The sequence below is a fragment of the Antechinus flavipes genome, chromosome 4, assembly GCF_016432865.1.
Source record: "Antechinus flavipes isolate AdamAnt ecotype Samford, QLD, Australia chromosome 4, AdamAnt_v2, whole genome shotgun sequence".
Taxonomy (NCBI): Eukaryota; Metazoa; Chordata; class Mammalia; order Dasyuromorphia; family Dasyuridae; genus Antechinus; species Antechinus flavipes.
In genome coordinates this window covers 114672680-114689812 of record NC_067401.1, presented here as the reverse complement: position 1 = coordinate 114689812, position 17133 = coordinate 114672680, and positions in this window count along the sequence as shown.

Genomic DNA, 17133 nt, shown 5'->3' with positions numbered 1-17133 from the left:
GTGTTCTCTTTTAGCTCTAATATCTGGGACATCAGCGGATATGGAATGGTATTGGGGACAAAAAGTTCAAGGGGTGACAGTGCTGGTGAGTACCCAGTTCTTAGAATCATAGAATCTTAGTGTTGGTTGAAGGCTTGATCCAACCAGTCCCCATCCTTTCTAAGAGTCTCTCCCTTGAGGCTCTGGTTATTTGTCCTTCCTTCTGGGAAAGGACCATGACACTGGGGAGATGATGCTGTGACATGCAAGTGATGTGGATTTAAACAAGGGAGAATTATGCAAAGTGCCTCCCTCATTTTCTCCTTTAGAGTTCTCTGGGTCCAGTGGCCAGAAATAGGTACAGGGAGGTGGCCCTGGATGCAGTAGGAAACCTTGGTCTTAAATAGGTCTCTGTTTGACTAAACTTCCTAAGAACATGGCAGAAAGAGCAATGATGTTGGAGTTGGATGAACCTGGGTTCAAAGCTCACCTCTGGCCATCACTATCTGTAATCATTTAAATGTAAGTCATTTAAACTCTTTGGGATCTTTTCATCTGGATGTAGGGGATTAACCTCTACCCCAAACGATGTAATCACAGAAGACCAAGACATTCTGATGGAATCAACCAATTAAAGGTATAACTGGATGGCTCTAAGTCCTTAATTAAGCTCAGAAGACTATAGGGTTTTGGTCATTGGACGAAAGGCAGTTAATGTCGCACAAGGACTATTGTCTTGGCAGAGATTAAGTGACATCTCTGGGTTTATGTATAAAAGTAACAGGCAGTGAGCTCAGAACCAGTAGAATGGAGAATTCTAGTTTGAGACAAGCTCCTGAAAGGGAATCACTAGGAGTAGAAGATAGTTTCTCTTTTCCCTTTGCTTTCCATTGACCATGTTTTTTAGAGAAACTGGACTACTAGGAAAAAACATATCCAAATGGGAGCCAACAGAGGTACCCTGAGGACAAACATGACCCAATCTGATAAGAAAAGATAGCCAGCCCAAAAGAGGAAAGGGCTTCAAGAATAGCTTCTACTAGAGAAGAATGCTGTCTGTGGACCCAAGAAAGGATTTCTAATAACTCCTTTGTCTTTGTACTTTAAATTTGCATCCATTTCCCCTTTGGAAATATATACATATATATCTAGATGGTAGAGTGTGCTCTAAGCTATGAGGGGAAATGTATTATACCAGCTGGTTGGTTTTTGTTGTTTTTTTTTACAATACCAACTTGGTCAATATCTTTTCTAAAAGCTAATTAAAGTCTAGCCAAATAATGTTAATGGGAAGCACGCTTCTAGGGGCTCATAAGTGACATTACTAGGATCCCATAGCCTTTCAGCATTACTCTTAGAAATCTCAGAGTATCTCTCTGGGGACCCAGCTCACAATACCAGTGGAAGTTCAGAAATACCCCCAGAGGTGGTGTTATATATAAAATGAGGGTGTTGGATGAGATGGACTCTAAGGGACCTTCGAGCTCTAATCCCATGTCAGGGACTTGAGGATGGGGAGAGGGCCGGGTCTGGGAAATCTCATTATCATGCTTTCATCTGCTCCACAAGCCTTTATGAGGACCTATTATATCCATCGCAGTGTGTTAGGTACCTCTTGGGGCCTCAGTTTCCTCCTCTGGAAAATTACAGGGTTTGAAAGAGGTTCTTTAAGGTCCCTTCCAGGTCTAAACCCTAATAACCATCCCCCCAACAACAAAAAGAAAGGAAAGGAAAAAAAAAGTTTTGTCTCCTAAGGTGGCTGGCAGTAGATTACTTAGTGCTTGACATGGCGTGTCTCTGTGTCACTGTTCCCGGGCGGAATTAAATCAGGACAGGAAAATATTAATTTAGAGTAGGGGATAGAGGCCGCTCCTTTCCAATTACTCTCCACCCTGTCAGACTTATCCTGGCGCAAACAAGGAAGGAGGCTGGATTAATTGCTTTGGACTCTGCCCCACAACAGTCCCAATTACAGAGCCGTCTTGGTTCCCAGCATTACGACGTACACTGCTGTGCAGGAAATTGTGTGAAATTTTAAAAGATTTTCAGACTCAATAATAGAGAACAGGATTCAGGGCCGGCATTAGCTGGGCTTCTCGGCCCTCTGTGGCTGGGTGGAAGTTAAGCCCTTTGGGCTTTCTTTGTGTATTAAAGGATCATTTAGTTAACCCCAGTGGTGGGGGCTTGAGAGCTGCTGGCCTGGGAGAGAAATAAAGAGAGCTGTTCCTCTACATTAAAACTTGGGTTCAAATCTCACTTCTAACAATTATTACGTGGATAACTTCAGATTGGGTTTTTAATCTCAATTTCCTCAACGATTAAAATGGAAGATTTGTACTGAAAAATCTTTAAGACTCCTAGCTCCAAATCAATCAATATGAAGTCAATATTTAAGTCCCTACTTTGTGTCAGGCACTGTGTTGAGTGGTTCTTGAACTTTTGTTTTCAGTATCTTTATCCTATTAAAAATTATTGAGGATCTCTCCAAAGAATCTTTGTTTATCTGGATTATATTTATAGACATTTACCATATTGGAAATAAAAACTATTTTTGAATTTGTAGACCTTCTAAAAGGGTTTCCGAGATCCCCAGGATTCTCTAGACCATACTTTAAGAACCACTGGCTTAGGGGATGAAGAAAGGCAAAAATGTAGCCTTATCATTCAAGGGACACAGATTCTAATGGAGAGGGATGATTTATAAATGGGAGATAATCCCTGAGGAAAGAAAGACAGGAGCATAAGGATGGAGAATGGAGTGATGGTAATAAAGGTCTTTTGATGAGATATGAACCATCTTGAAGGAAGCTCTGGAAGTCAGAATGGGGAAGAAGAGGAAGAACCTCTAAGCCTCCATGAGGAGCAGCTAATGAAAAGTCTCAGATGATAGAATACTGTGTTAGGGAATCAGCAAGGAGGTATTCTGGTTTGCAGAGAAGGCAGGGGAGAGAGAAGTATAAGGAAAAGTAGGAACAGGTTGGATTGGGAAGGTAGGCAATGGCCCTACAGCTTTATGATCCCTTCAGCTCCTGACATGAAATCTGCTCCTTGGTTAGGATCTCAGCTGGGATATGTTTGGGAATAAGTCATATCACCTGTCTCACCAGGCTCTCCTCTGGCAGTCCATGCTAGACTGTGGCATTTTGGCAGGCTGTGGCCTGGAGCTAATACTGTCCTAAAGTTCTCAAGACATGCGTGTCCCTCTCCGGCCACTGTGGATTCAGCCAAAGGCATCAGTCACTGCCTTTCTTACCAGTCCTCCTATTTCTCTTCTGTATTTGTCTCAGTGCTGAATTTCAATGTGACTTAATCCAGCAGGAGGATGTTACAGATGCTCATTGGTCTTGGTATAGTTCTCCACATTTCCTCTGGAATGGCTTCCCCTTCCACTCCTTTAAAAAATTTTTCTCCCCCAGAAATTATATATATTTTTTCTTTCTGCAGATCTCAACCGGGGTGTTATGGGATATGCACTGCTTTCAATGCCATTTTTCCTCTGGAACATCTTTCTTTCCCTAACATCAAACAAATTTTTTTATCTGAAATTATAGTTCTTTTCTTTTTTTTCTTTCTTTTTAAAAAATTGATTTCTGCAGACCTCAGCTGGTATATCACAGGATGACCTACTATGTACAAATGCCTGTTGTAGGTGCTGGGAAAATTGTTAAAATGAAAAATGCTGCTTGCCCCCATTTAGCTGACATTCTACATGGGGGAAATGGACATATTCACAGATAAGGAATGAAGTATAATTTGAGGGAAAAAGTATTAACAACTAGGAGATTGGGAAAGGCTTCCTAAGGGGGATGAAACCTGAGCTGAGCCTTGAAAGCCCTTCTAACCTCTCTGAGCCTCATTTTTTTTTCTTTTTTTATTATTATTATAGCTTTTTATTTACAAGATATATGCATGGGTGATTTTTCAGCATTGACAATTGCAAAACCTTCTGTTCCAACTTTTCCCCTCCTTCCCTCCATCCCCTCTCCCAGATGGCAGGTAGTCCAATACATGTTAAATATGTCAAAGCATATGTTAAATACTATATATATATCCATAGTTATTTTGCTGCACAAAAAAAAATCAGACTTAGACATAAGGTAAAAATAACCTGAGAAGGAAATCAAAAATGTGCGGACAAAAGCAGAGGGAATAGAAATGCTATGTAGTGTTCATACTCATTTCCCAGAGTTCTTTCTCTGGGTGTAGCTGGTTCCCTTCATTATTGAACAATTGGAACTGATTTGGTTCATCTCATTGCTGGAGATGGCCACTTCCATCAGAATACATCCTCATATAGTATTATTGTTGAAGTGTATAATGATCTCCTGGTTTTGCTCATCTCACTCAACATCAGTTCAGGTAAGTCTTTCTAGGCCTTTCTGTTCAGGGGAACAGCAAGTAATTCTGTTTGGATGGGATGAAGAATCTGCCAAGGGGAGCGATGTAGAATCATTCTGAGAAGGTGAGCTGGAGCCAGACCGAAAGGTTTTATGTATTTTATCCTAGAGGCAATAGGGAGCTACTTGAGACTCCAGTGAGGGAGTGATATTGTGTGTTTCAGAAAGATTATTTGGCAGAGTCTGAAGTACATATCATTCAATTCTCTCATTTTTCAGATAAGAAAATTCAGATCCAGAGAAGGGTAAAAAGATTTGTTCAGAGTCACTCATCAGTGGCAGAATTAGGACTAGAGTCCAGTTTTTCAGATTTTTTCCATAAATGTTCCAGTTGAATTTATATTCTTTAATAAATGTTTATTGAAACAAATTGGAAATTCATCTGGGGTAAAGCCAAGAATTCAATATCTGGATGCACAGTCAGATTTCAGAAAAGCCACTTGACATCCTAGGAAGCCACAAGATCATGATGTAAAGGGTCTTGTAGAAAGCCAGAGCTGGAAGAAGCCTGAATAATCACCTTTTCTAACCTGTGGCAGCTAGGTGGATAAAGTGCCAGGCTTGAGTTCAACTCTGGCCTCAAACACTAACTAGCTACATGACCTGAGTAAGTCACTTCACCCTGTTTACTTAGTTCATTCAGTTTCCTTATCTATAAAATGAATTGGAGAAAAGAATGGCAAATTTTGCTAAGAAAATCTCAAATGGGGCCATCAAGTGTCAGCTGCAACTGAACTATTAACCCCTTCATTTTACAAAAGAGAAAATTGCCTTCCTTAGAAGAGACTTTGTTTTAAATTTTTTTTAATTTTATTTTTTATTCTGTATTTAGCAAATATTACCCCAAGAGAATTTTTTTCAAATTAGAACAGAAAGAGAATTACATAAAAAAACTGCAAGTCTCTATTACATTTAGCTTGACCTTTGAAAAGAGAATGTAGGAGTAGCTAGATAGCACAATGGATAGAGCACCAGTCCTAAAGTCAGGAGGACCTGAGTTCAAATCCAGCCTCAGATACTTAACATTTCCTTGCTGTGTGACCTTGGGCAAGTCACTTAACCCCAATTGCCTCAGGGAAAAAAAGAGAGAATGTAATAAATTTGTGATGTTCCTTTCAAAGCTTTCCTCTTTATCTTTCTGAACTTCCTTCTGCTTTTTTCTATATATTCTCTTCCTTTTTCTTTTAAATATTTTGGTGAATTAAAGAAAGAAGAAATGTGTGCAAAAATATTCATAGTAACTCCTCTTGTAGTGGCAAAGAAACTAAAGAGATAGATGTCCATCAATTGGGGAATGCATGAATAAATAATGATGTACAGATGATGCCATTGAAGATTATGAAGATGATGTTTTCAGAGAAACCTAGGAAGACTTGTACAAAGTGATGCAGAGTAAAGTGAACAGAATCACAAAAGAGATTTACACCCCGAAAACAATATTGTAAAGACAAGCAATTCTAAAGACTTAGGATCTCTAATAAATGCAATACTTGATCTTAATTCCAGAGGGCTAATGAAGAAGAATGCTTCCCATTTTCTAACAGAGATAAGAGATTCAAGTTGTAGAATAAGACATTGCTTTTGTATTATTTTTGTATTTTACACGTTCTAAAATACAATGTGGGAACTTTGTTTTTTGCTTTATTATACATATATGTTTTTAAATAGCATTTTATTTTTTATAATTACATATAAAGACAATTTTTAGCATTCATTTAAAAATTTTTTTGAATTCCAAATCTTTCTCCCTCCCTCATTTTTCTTCCCCCTCTCTAAAATGGTAAGAATTTGATATAGCTTATAATGCAATTGTGTGTATTTATTATAAGGGTTTTGGTTCTTTTTTTTTCAATTTGAGTAGAGAAGAAGGTGGGAGGGGAATAGAAGTGGAGTTTCCAATTTAAAAAATGAAAAAGAAAGGAAAGGAAAAAAAGGGCTATTAAAGCCTTTTTTATGTTTAATTTATATTTTTCTCAATTACATGTAAATAAACATTTTTAACATTTTCTTTTTTTCCCTTTCCTCTTTCCCCTTATTTTAGAAGGCAAGCAATTTGATATAGATTATACATGTGTAGTCATGCAAAACATTTCCATATTGGCCAAGTTATAAAAGAAAACACAGACCAAAAAAAAAAAAAACCCAACTCCTAAAATCCCAACCCCAGGAATAATAGAAAAAGTGTAAATAAAAGTATATGTTGAAGCACTTTTTTAAAAAAATGCATGGAAGTAAATAGTAGCAGAGTGGCCAGTAGCTGAGTGAGATGAGGTACCGGCCCTTACTCGAGAGCTGACCTGTTGTCAGCCCAACAGTCAATTGGATCCTGCAGCCAAGATTCTGATTTCTGTAACCTTCAGTTACTTCATCTATGCTACATTAGGAAATGAACTTGCTGGGGAGACTATTTTGCAGCAACCACTTTCTTTGAATCTGTTCTCCCCAGGGACTGACAGAGGGAAGAATGTGTTCTCAGTTGGGAAAAGGGAGGGATGGGAATGTTCCTGTATTTCTTTTCTTACTATATCTTCTCATTTAAAATATTCTTTGTAAAAGCTGATTGATGTCAATTGGTTCAATGATGTAGGGGCACTCATCTCTGGTGATTGAGATTAGGGAAAACATCCTGAAATGGGGGCCTCTATGTTAGAGAAGACCTCATAGCTCCTGTGGTACCCTTAGAATTCTGAGCTGGGAGGTGTAACAAGCTGTTTTATGGGGAACCCCAGATTGCAGATTGTCTGGATTGCAGATTGTCACTGCAATGGGGAATTGAGTTAAGGACCTTAAAAACCTCATGAGAAAAAAATAATGAAATCCATTCCTGTCTTAGAAGCATAGATTTTTAAAAAATATAAATATCTTTTTATTTTTTAATTAATGGCTTTTTATTTTTCCAAATACATGCAGAGATAGTTTTCAACATTCACTTTGCAAAACCTTGTGTTCCAAATTTTTTCCCTCCCCTAGACAGCAAGCAATCCAATATAGGTTAAACATGTGCAATTAGAAGAGTGAATTCTAATGCAATATTAGTGGAAAGAGACGGGAAAAGTAGGCTGAAGTCCTAATTCTATCACTGACTAGCTGAGTGACTGAAAAAGTCTCTTTACCTTTCTTTGAGCCTTAGTTTTCTCACCTATAAATGAGAGAGTTGGATGATTAAATTCTTCAAGACTTTGAGGTTCCTATTGAGGCTAAAAGTCAGTGGTTCCAGATCCAGATAAATCTAGAATTTATTCAGTTCCTGCCTCAATCTCATCCTAGGGCTAGGGTGACAGTTATAATACAGGTCAATAGAGGAGGGTAGAAGTGTGGTGGGATGGGGATTCTGAAAAGGCCGTTTGGCTTAGGCCACAAGTTCAAAAATGATTCTCCAGTTGAACAGATGCACTATCCACCAATGAGCTATGGGACAAGAGAAATGCATTTGAAATCAGAGGACCTGGGTTCAAATCCTGACATCCTACCTTGAGACCTTACTTAGCAAGTCACTTAATCTCCCTTGGACCTCAGTTTCCTCATTTGTAAAATAAGAAGGTTGAACTAGATGATCCATAAAGATCCCTTCTAAGAGATCCTAAATCTACAAATATCCTTGTCAAACTCTGTCTCTTCCTCTCTCTCTGTGACATTGCATAAAAATTGGATTTCCCTATAATAATGCATTTGAATAGAAAAATTAAGTTGAGAATAATTGATAAACATACATTGAAATTATATCTCATTTATTTTTATGCTTGTACACAGACTGTTGCATTCTACTCCCTAACATACCTCCCCTCTCTTTAAAAAAACAAAAAACAAAAAAAAACACAAACTTCCTTTCACTTCTCCACATCTTACCTCCTCCAGGGAGATATTTCCTGAATTTAACAGGAATTAAGCCTGTGTTTTCTAGACCCTTACCTTCCTTAATCATTTTCATGGTAGAATATCTCCTTCAGTAAAGTCGAACTCCCTGAAGGCAGGAAACAACTACCACCTCATCCCCTCAGCAACTTTCCGAAGATTTCCACTTTTAAGGACTCAGTTGATCTCCCTTGCTTTAACCTTCTATTATCAGTTTTTAAGTCAGTGTTTAAGCACAGCAGAGTTGCCTTAATACCAATTTGCATTATTCTCTTCTCCATCAAAGACTAAGCTTTTTGCATGGTATGATGCAAAGAAGGGTCTTTTTGGAGTCAGAGGACATTAAGAATAAATCTCAACTCTTACTGTTTTCTTGATCTTAGGCTAGTTACATCTCTCTACTTATCCAGCCTTAAACTCTCTGCTGATCTCTTTCTCATATCTCCAGCTGCCTTCCAGACATCTAGAACTAGATGCCCACTGGACAACTTTAAATGTAACACATCCTAAATTGAACTCATTTATCTAAACCCTCCTCCTTTCCAAACTTTGGCTTGGAGATGGCAGATCTTTGAGGAAGAGCTATAACCCAATAACAAGACAACATGCAAACATCACAATGTCTTTTGCTATCCCTCAAGGTGTAGGGGGGCAGGAATGGGAATATAGGAAAGGATGTAAGAGCACATCCTGGTCCTGAGGTATCCTGGGAAAGTCATTTGACCTCAGTTTCCTTATCTGTAAATGGAAATAGGAATACTTACCTATGTAATACTTACAAAAGGGAGAATGGCATAGTGGATGGAAGAGTAGCCTTGGAGCTAGGAAGGCTGGTCTAGATCTTGTCTGACAAATAATGGCTGATATTCTGAAGATAACTTATGGAACTTCTCAGTGTTTACAGACCCATTTGCTAAGACTATAAGTTATGAAAGAATTGCTGACCTGCATCTGGAGAAAGAGGTCCTCACTTGCGTAAAACTCTGGTCCCAAAAGGATAAACAAAAAATGGTACCTATTTTACAAGGTTGTAGTGATGGACAAGCATTATGAAAACCCTAAGTCCCTATCTAAAGGTGAGCAAGCTTGACAAATGGAAGTCAGGAGATTTGGGTCAAATACTACCTGGTATTTAATAGCTGTGTGATTTTGGGTAAATTATTTCACTTCTCTGGTCCAGTTTTGTCATCTGCAAAATGGGGATAATTCCATATGATTACTGGGATTACTGGGAAATCCTAAGTGAGTGCTTTGCTGTGCATACTATGGAACAAAGAATAAAATTCATTTTAAAGTGGATACAATCTTATCATTAGTGTTTATAAACTAAAATCTTTCTGAAATTTTTTGTATTTATTATTGTATGTATCATGATTATTATAGATAACATTTTATATATACATTGATCATCACTACCAGCCTCATTTTTTGTCTTGTTTTCTCTCTCTTCCTCCATCCCCTTCTCTTTCAATGAAAGGAAAAATTTTGAGGAGAGAAGAATACTCCTTTGGCAAGAGTCACCTAAGTTAAGAAAGAGACAGCTCTGTTTCATCAGGGGCTCCCTTCCCTATAACCCATCATCCTCATTACCACCATCAGCAAACACATTGATTCACTACTTCTGCATTAGGGCTGTTGCAGAGCTCTAGCCCCAGACCCATCGCTGGGGAGTCCCTGTTCTGATGGAAGAGACAGGGACCTTTCTATTTCATAGCCTGATGGGTATACATCTTTGTTTACAAGTGATACAGAATATTCCCCCCACTCCAATATATTAGCTTCCCTTTCATCTAGGCCAGCATCTTGGATAGTTATATACTTAACCCTTCCATTTTTCTAATTTAGGGGTTCTTTACCTTTTCTGTGTCACGGACCCTTTTGTCAGTGCCTAATGAAGTCCATGGACTACCTTTCTCAGCATATTTTAAAACGAATGAAGTAAAATATATAGTATTATAAGGAAACCAATTGAATTAAAATAGTTTTCAGAATAGCTAAAAAGAAAAAGGTCATGGACACCAAGGTTAAGAATTCCTATGTCTAATTGATTCCTTTAACTCAATTATATTTATTGGGGGAAAAATAATCTCTTCATTTCTAGTTCTTACTGTTAAAGTTGATAGTTTCCTAAAGGAAATGGAACTTCTATATCTGGGGTAAATTTAAAATCCTTCTGAAATTTTCCTTTCCTTACTGGAATAGGATGGAAGTATTGGTGGCTTAAATCTCTGGACACTGTCCAATAGGCTGGCCTCCGAGGAGAGCCACAACCAAATTGGGGGGGGGGAGGCGAGACTCCCTAAAGTTGGTCTGCTCACAGCCTGGGACCCCAGCATCCTGAGGGGGAAGGATGGCACCTTTCTTCTCAGGCAAGGCTGGCTCCATCTTGTTCCCACTGCCTCAGGTCAAAGAGGTCCCAGCAGGTACCTCCGGCCTGGGTTTGGTACCGTAGTAGGGTGCTTACAATTAAAGGCATAATTGTGTGACCGGCAGGGAGGCTCTACCGATTGATTCAGGGCTGGTCTCACCACTGCTGCCATCCAGAGAGACTGTTTGCACCTGTGTCAAGGCAAGTACAGAAAACCTAATTAGTCAGTTTGGTGTTTTATAATTAGGTCCTTTAAAATAATTCATAGGTGGTGTGAATAAGCCCATTTAGAAATCTATTAAGCTTTGGAGGAAGTTGAACAGAATCTTTGTAACTGCTTGTTCTCTCTCCTTTTTTTCCTCTCCTCTTTTTACTGTTTCTTTTTCCTATCTCTTCTCCCCCTTCCTTTTTTCTTTCTCCTCCTCTTCTTTCTCCCTTCTTCCCCTTTTTCTTTGTTCTCCTTATTCTCTCTTTTCCTTATTCTTTTTCTCTTCCCTCTTCTTCTCTTTCTCCCTCTCCTCTTCTCTTTCTTTTCCTGTCCCCTTTTCTCTTTGTATCCCTCCTTTCTTTCTTTCACCTTCATTCTTTCTCTTTTCCTCCTCTCCCTTCATTCTCTTCTTTATTATCTGCCCTCTCATCTCCTTTTTCTCATTTCATTCCTCTTCTTTCTCTCTTCATTTCCTCCTTATTCTTTCTCCCTTTACCCTCTTTTTTCTATTCTTTTCTCTCTTTCCATTTTTCTCTTCCTTTCCTTTTCTTTCTCTTTTCGTTTCCCTCTCTTTGTTTATCTCCCCACTCTCCTTGTTTTTTTCCCCTTTTCTTCCTTCTTTTCTCTTTCCTACGCTTTTAACTCTCTCCTCTTTTTCTCACTTTCTGCTTTTCTTGTCTCTTCGTAGAAGATTATAAACTTAAAATCGGCAAACTAGAATGAATCTAATAATATTAGATTTAATGTAAAATTTTACATTTGGGTTTTAAGAGGCAGTTTTGCAAGTACAAGATGGGAAAAGTATGGTCAGCCAGCCGTTCATCTGAAGAAGAACTGAGGCCTTCAGTGGACTGCAAAGTATATATGATATATTAGTCCCCAAAGTTAGCAAGTTAATGTACTCGAGTTCCATTAAGAGAAGTGTAATGTTACAGACTGGAGAGTGCTGATTGTCCACTAGCCTCTGCCTACTCAGATCACATCTGGACTGCCAACTTCAGCTCTGGATACCACATTTTGGAAAGAACACCAAAAAGATAAGTATTCAGAGGGAGGAAACTAGGATGATGAAAGACTTCAAAATCATGTCCTAAATGGATAATATGAAGAAATCGGGGATGATTAGCCAAAGAAGGGAAGACAGGATTGGGCAATAACATGATGATAATCTTCAAATATTGGAATTACCTGGAAGAAAATTTAGACTGATTCTGTTTGATCCTCAAGAGTAGAAATAAAAGTAATGGGATAGAAGTTGCCAAGAAGTCAATGTAGGCTTGTTGTCAAGAAAACCTTCCTAACAAGTAAAGCTGTCCAAAAAATGGGACAAGTTTCTTCAGGGGGTAGTGAGATCTTTTTCCACAACTGGGCATGAAGGAAAAATTGCTAGATATGTCATTGGTATTCTTATTGAAGCAGCTAGGATGTATAGTGGATAAGGTGTTGGTGGCCTAAATCTCTGGACATTGTCCTAATAGGTTGGCCTCCTAGGAGAACCACAATCAATTTTGGGGGCAAGATCCCCCAAATTTGGCCTGCTCACAGCCTGGGGCCCCAGCATCCTGAGAGGGAAGGATTACACCTTTCTTCTTAGGCAAAGCTGTCCTCCATTTTGTTCCTACTGCTTCAAGCCAAAGAAGTCCCAGCAGGCACTTTCTACTTTTTAAAGTCAGGAATAGTTGAGTTCCAATCCTATTTCAGATACTAGCCATGTGACCCTTGCTAAATCACTTAATCTCAATTTCTGCAAAATCAAAATAATACTACCATCTACCTCTTGTAATTGTTTTGAGGATCAAATTGAAATAGCATGTTTTATGGAAAGCAATTCACAAACCTTAAAGCACAATATAATGTTAACTATTTTTGTTCAAATTTGAGTTGAACTAACTGAGCTCTATAGTACTTTTAAACTTTTTCATCTCCCCTTCCCTCTCCCTTCTTCTCCCTGTTCCCTTCTTCCTCTCCCTCCCTCCCCTCTGCCTCCCTTTCTTTCTCTCTCCCTCCCCCTTCCTCCCTTCTCTTCTGTCCTCCCTCTCTCTCACTTTCTCCCTCTCTCCCTCTCCCTCCCTTCTCTTCTGTCTTCCCTCTCTCTTCCCTCTTTCCCTCTCCCCTCTTCCTCTCCCCCTCCCTCTTCTCTCTCCCCTTTCTCTGTCTGTCTCTCTCCCTCTCTGTTTCTCTCTCTCTTTCTCCCTCTCTATCCCTCTCCTTCCCTCTCTCCCTCCCTCCATTTCTTCCTCTTTCCCTCCCTCTATTTCTCTCTCTCTCCTCTCTCCCTCCCCTTCCCCTGCCCCTCTCTCTCCTCCTTACCTTCCTCTCCTCCTCCCTTTCTCTCTCTCTCTCTCTCTCTCTCTCTCTCTCTCTCTCTCTCTCTCTCTCTCTCTCTCTCTCTCTCTCTCTCTGTCTTCTCTCAAAGGGGTTGAACATGATAGCCTCTCAAATCCCTTCCATTTAAAAATCTATGATTAAGTTAATTAGAATGTCCTGGAGATAGAGTTGTGAGTAGAGAGACACAGCTCCTTCTGTGTCTTAGGAGTACTAACCAGTATAAGATTAAAAATAAAAAGAAAGGGAACATCAGGTATAACTAGTCTGTCTACTCTCTTTCCCGAAGTATCCCTTAGATAAAATTTTTTTACTGAAAGTGTATCTCAGTTTTGCAGTTGATATGTTCCTGAAGTTTTTTAGGAGGAAAAGAGCATTAGTGTTAAGTCCATAAATCTGAATTTGAATCCTGACTCTACCATTTAAGAAACTATGACTTTGGACAATTTTTCCTATCCATAATATAAGGGCAATGATTTTAGATAACTTCAAGCAAGCTGGAAAACTTTCTAAAGACATGATTGATTGCTTTTTGTATTTGTTAAACACCAGACTAGCTAAAACTGAAGAGTTTTATCAATAGGCTGGCCCCTGGGTAGTGCTGGTTTTTGATCTTCAGATAATTCTTAAAGATTCTGCTAAGTCATAGAAATTATAATCTGCCCTAGTGTAGAAGCTACTGATTACTGATGAAATCACAAATTATTGTAGTAATGTTTCCTTTGCCTATCTTATAGGACTGTCATTGGGTAGATAGAAAAAAGATAAATAGATTAATAGAATTTATATAGTACCTTAATATTTGTAAAGTGCTTTATAAGTATTACCTTATTTTTTTCTCCTTTATCCAAGGTGCTATTATTGTTCTCATTTTACAGATGAAGAATCCGAGGCAGACAGAAGTTAATTAATCTGTCCAGAGATATATAACTAATAAGTGTCAAAAGCTAGATTTTAACTCTGACTCCAGGTCCAGCATTTTATCCACTGTGCCATATAGATACAGATAGAGAGATAGGTAGAATTATACTAAAATAATTAAAATGGAAATAATTTGGTTATTTGTCATGGCATTGGTAAACTGTTTAAGTTTCACACGCAGCAATGAGATTGGAACAATAACTCTGTAGACTTTCAGTTTGGTAGGCTTTGCTATCTCACACTTTCCTTTGGAGATTCCCAAACACTGAGCTAACTGTGGCAATGTGTGTGTCAATCTCATCATCTATGTACACATCCCTGGGAAGACTACATCATTTAATATTTCTCCATTTGCTATAATCAATGATTCCAAATATAGGTGATATGGTGCTGTCTGGTAGAGAACCTGTGTTTTCTTGGTGTTAATTGTTAGGCCAGAATTAGCACAAGCAGCAGAGAATTGAGCTACATTTTGTTGTATCTCAGCTTTAGAGGCTGCATTGAGTGCACAATCATTTGCTACCAAAAATCATGTACCAACTCTTTCTCTACTTTAGTCTTGGCTTGTAAGCTTTTCAAATTAAATAATTTATTATCAGTGTGGTAGCTGATCTTGAAACCATTTTTGTTCTCTTTGAAGATATCTGACATTATCATTGAAAATAGCATGTTAAAAAGCATGGGAGCAACTATACAGTCCCGCTTCACTCCATTGGTGACTGGGAAAGTGCAAGAGCATCATTCTTTATCCAAAATCCATGCAAGCATACCATCATGAAAGTGATGTACAATATTGATGTATTCCAGGAAACAAAATTTTGCCATAATTTTCCACAAGTCCATGATTGAGTATATCAAAAGACCTAGTCAGATCAATAAATATTATATACAAACTTGTTCTGCTTCTAGCTTCTCTCCTGGAATTGTCAAGCAGCTAATACCATATTGATCATTCATTGGCCTTTTTTGAATCCATACTGGCTCTCAGATGGATGACCATCTCCCAGATGAAGGAGCAATTTATTAAAGAGGACTTTGATGAGCAACAATTAAGAGAGAAAGAGAGAGAGAGAGAGAGAGAGAGAGAGAGAGAGAGAGAGAGAGTAGTCATTCTCTCTCTCTCTCTCTTTCTCTCTCTCTCTTTCTCTCTGATTGTCATAGGACAAGCTATTTCTTTTATTTTATAGAAATGGACAAAGGAGGCATCCTTGAACTCCTGGAAGATAACCTTCTCTTGCCATATAACCTGGAAAATTTCAGTCAGCTTTTGTATGAGTAGTGGATCTCCTGCCTTGCAAATCTCAGCTATAATAGAATCAGCTGAACTTAAACATTTAACTTGCAGAGGATGAGTCTGTGATCAACCCAGCACTCTGCACTACATGTTGCCTTTGTCACTCTCACATCTTGTCTCTCTCTTTACACTAATATAGTCTATTAAATGCCAGTATTTTTTTATGAGGTATATCCATGAAGTTTTATTGAGTTTAGGTAAATGGAGGATAGTGTTGGTGATAAGCAGTCATGAAATGCACAAATCTTCAGTAGCAAGTGACCATTGCTAATGCTTTTCTGGAGCCATTCCTCTCAAGGACTCTCTACCAATGTCTGGTAGTCTGTACATACTCTTGCATTGAAGTCACCCAGAATTATAAGCATATTGGTGATGAGGTTCTCTAGGTTTTTATAAAATTTTTCTTTGATCTCCTCTGGGTTTATCATGCTGAGAGTGTATACACTAATGATAGTAGTGTGACACTTTCCTGCAAATGCCAATCTCATTGTCATAAGACTGTCATTCACTCCTTTTGAAAGACATACAAGTTTGTTGACTAAATTAGTTTTGAGTTCAAAACCACCAGCTTTGTGACACTCCTCTTCACTAATATCACTCCAGAAAAACATGTATCCAACCCTGACTTTGGTGAGCTAGCCTTCATTTTCCAGCCTTGTTGCACTCAGAGATGCTATCTGAGTTAGATACCTGCTGAGTTCCTTCATAAAAACCGTTCCTCTTTAAGGTCTAGTGGGCTTTATGTTGTCTACAAGCATGTGCACATTTCATGTACTGATGAGTGGAATCATCTTTGCAAAATTTTTTGTACATATTTTTTGTGTTTTGATTGCAAGACAGGATCTCTGCCTGCCACAGAAAGCAGGTCAAGATTAAGTAAAGTGCACAATTTTTAGGGCATCTTTTCTAGTTTTTAACTCATACCAGGAGGTAAACAATATGGTCTCTCAAAACAGCTGCTCAGATGCCCTGAAAGCTGCTGAATCCCACTGCTGTTTTAGTCTGTTGAGAAGATAACCCTATGGTTTAGGCTGTCTGTGTACAGGGTTGTGACTGCGACTCCCAGCGCATCTATACCTGTTCCTTCATCACTTGCCTCTTGCCAGCACTTTAAAAAAGGTAAAAATGGTTTGGGTGATATCTTTTGATTCACACATAAATTGTATTTAAGTTGTGTAAAGTCTCTGGCCTCATTCTCTCTTCCAAAGTCATCAGAGTCCAGTAGCAAGATAAAGTCAAGATCACTGGCGATGACTTGGGATGCAGTGGATTATCTACCTAAGCTCTAAGCACTCCACAGCACCTGCTTCAGTAATCTTCATGGCTGTTGGAACAAATTGTTCTCATCCACCCATTCTGCTAGGGGAAGTCTTTATATGCTTGAGGCAGACACCCTTCTATCTTTTTTTTTTTATTAAAGCTTTTTATTTTTCAAAACATATGCGTGGACAATTCTTCAACATTAACCCTTGCAAAACCTTGTGTTCCAATTCCCCCCCCCCTTCCTCCATGCCCTCCCTTAGGTGGCAAGTAGTCCAATACATGGTAGAAATACATGTTAAATCCAATATGTGCATACATATTTATACAATTATCTTGCTGCATAAGAAAAATCATATCAAACCAATAAAAAAGAGAAGCAAAATGAAATGCAAGCAAATAACAACAAAAAAGTGAAAATGCTGTGTTGTGAACCACACTGAGTTCCCACAGTCATCTCTCTGGGTGCAGATGGCCCTTTTCATCACACGATCATTGGAACGGGTCTGAATCATCTCATTGTTGAAGA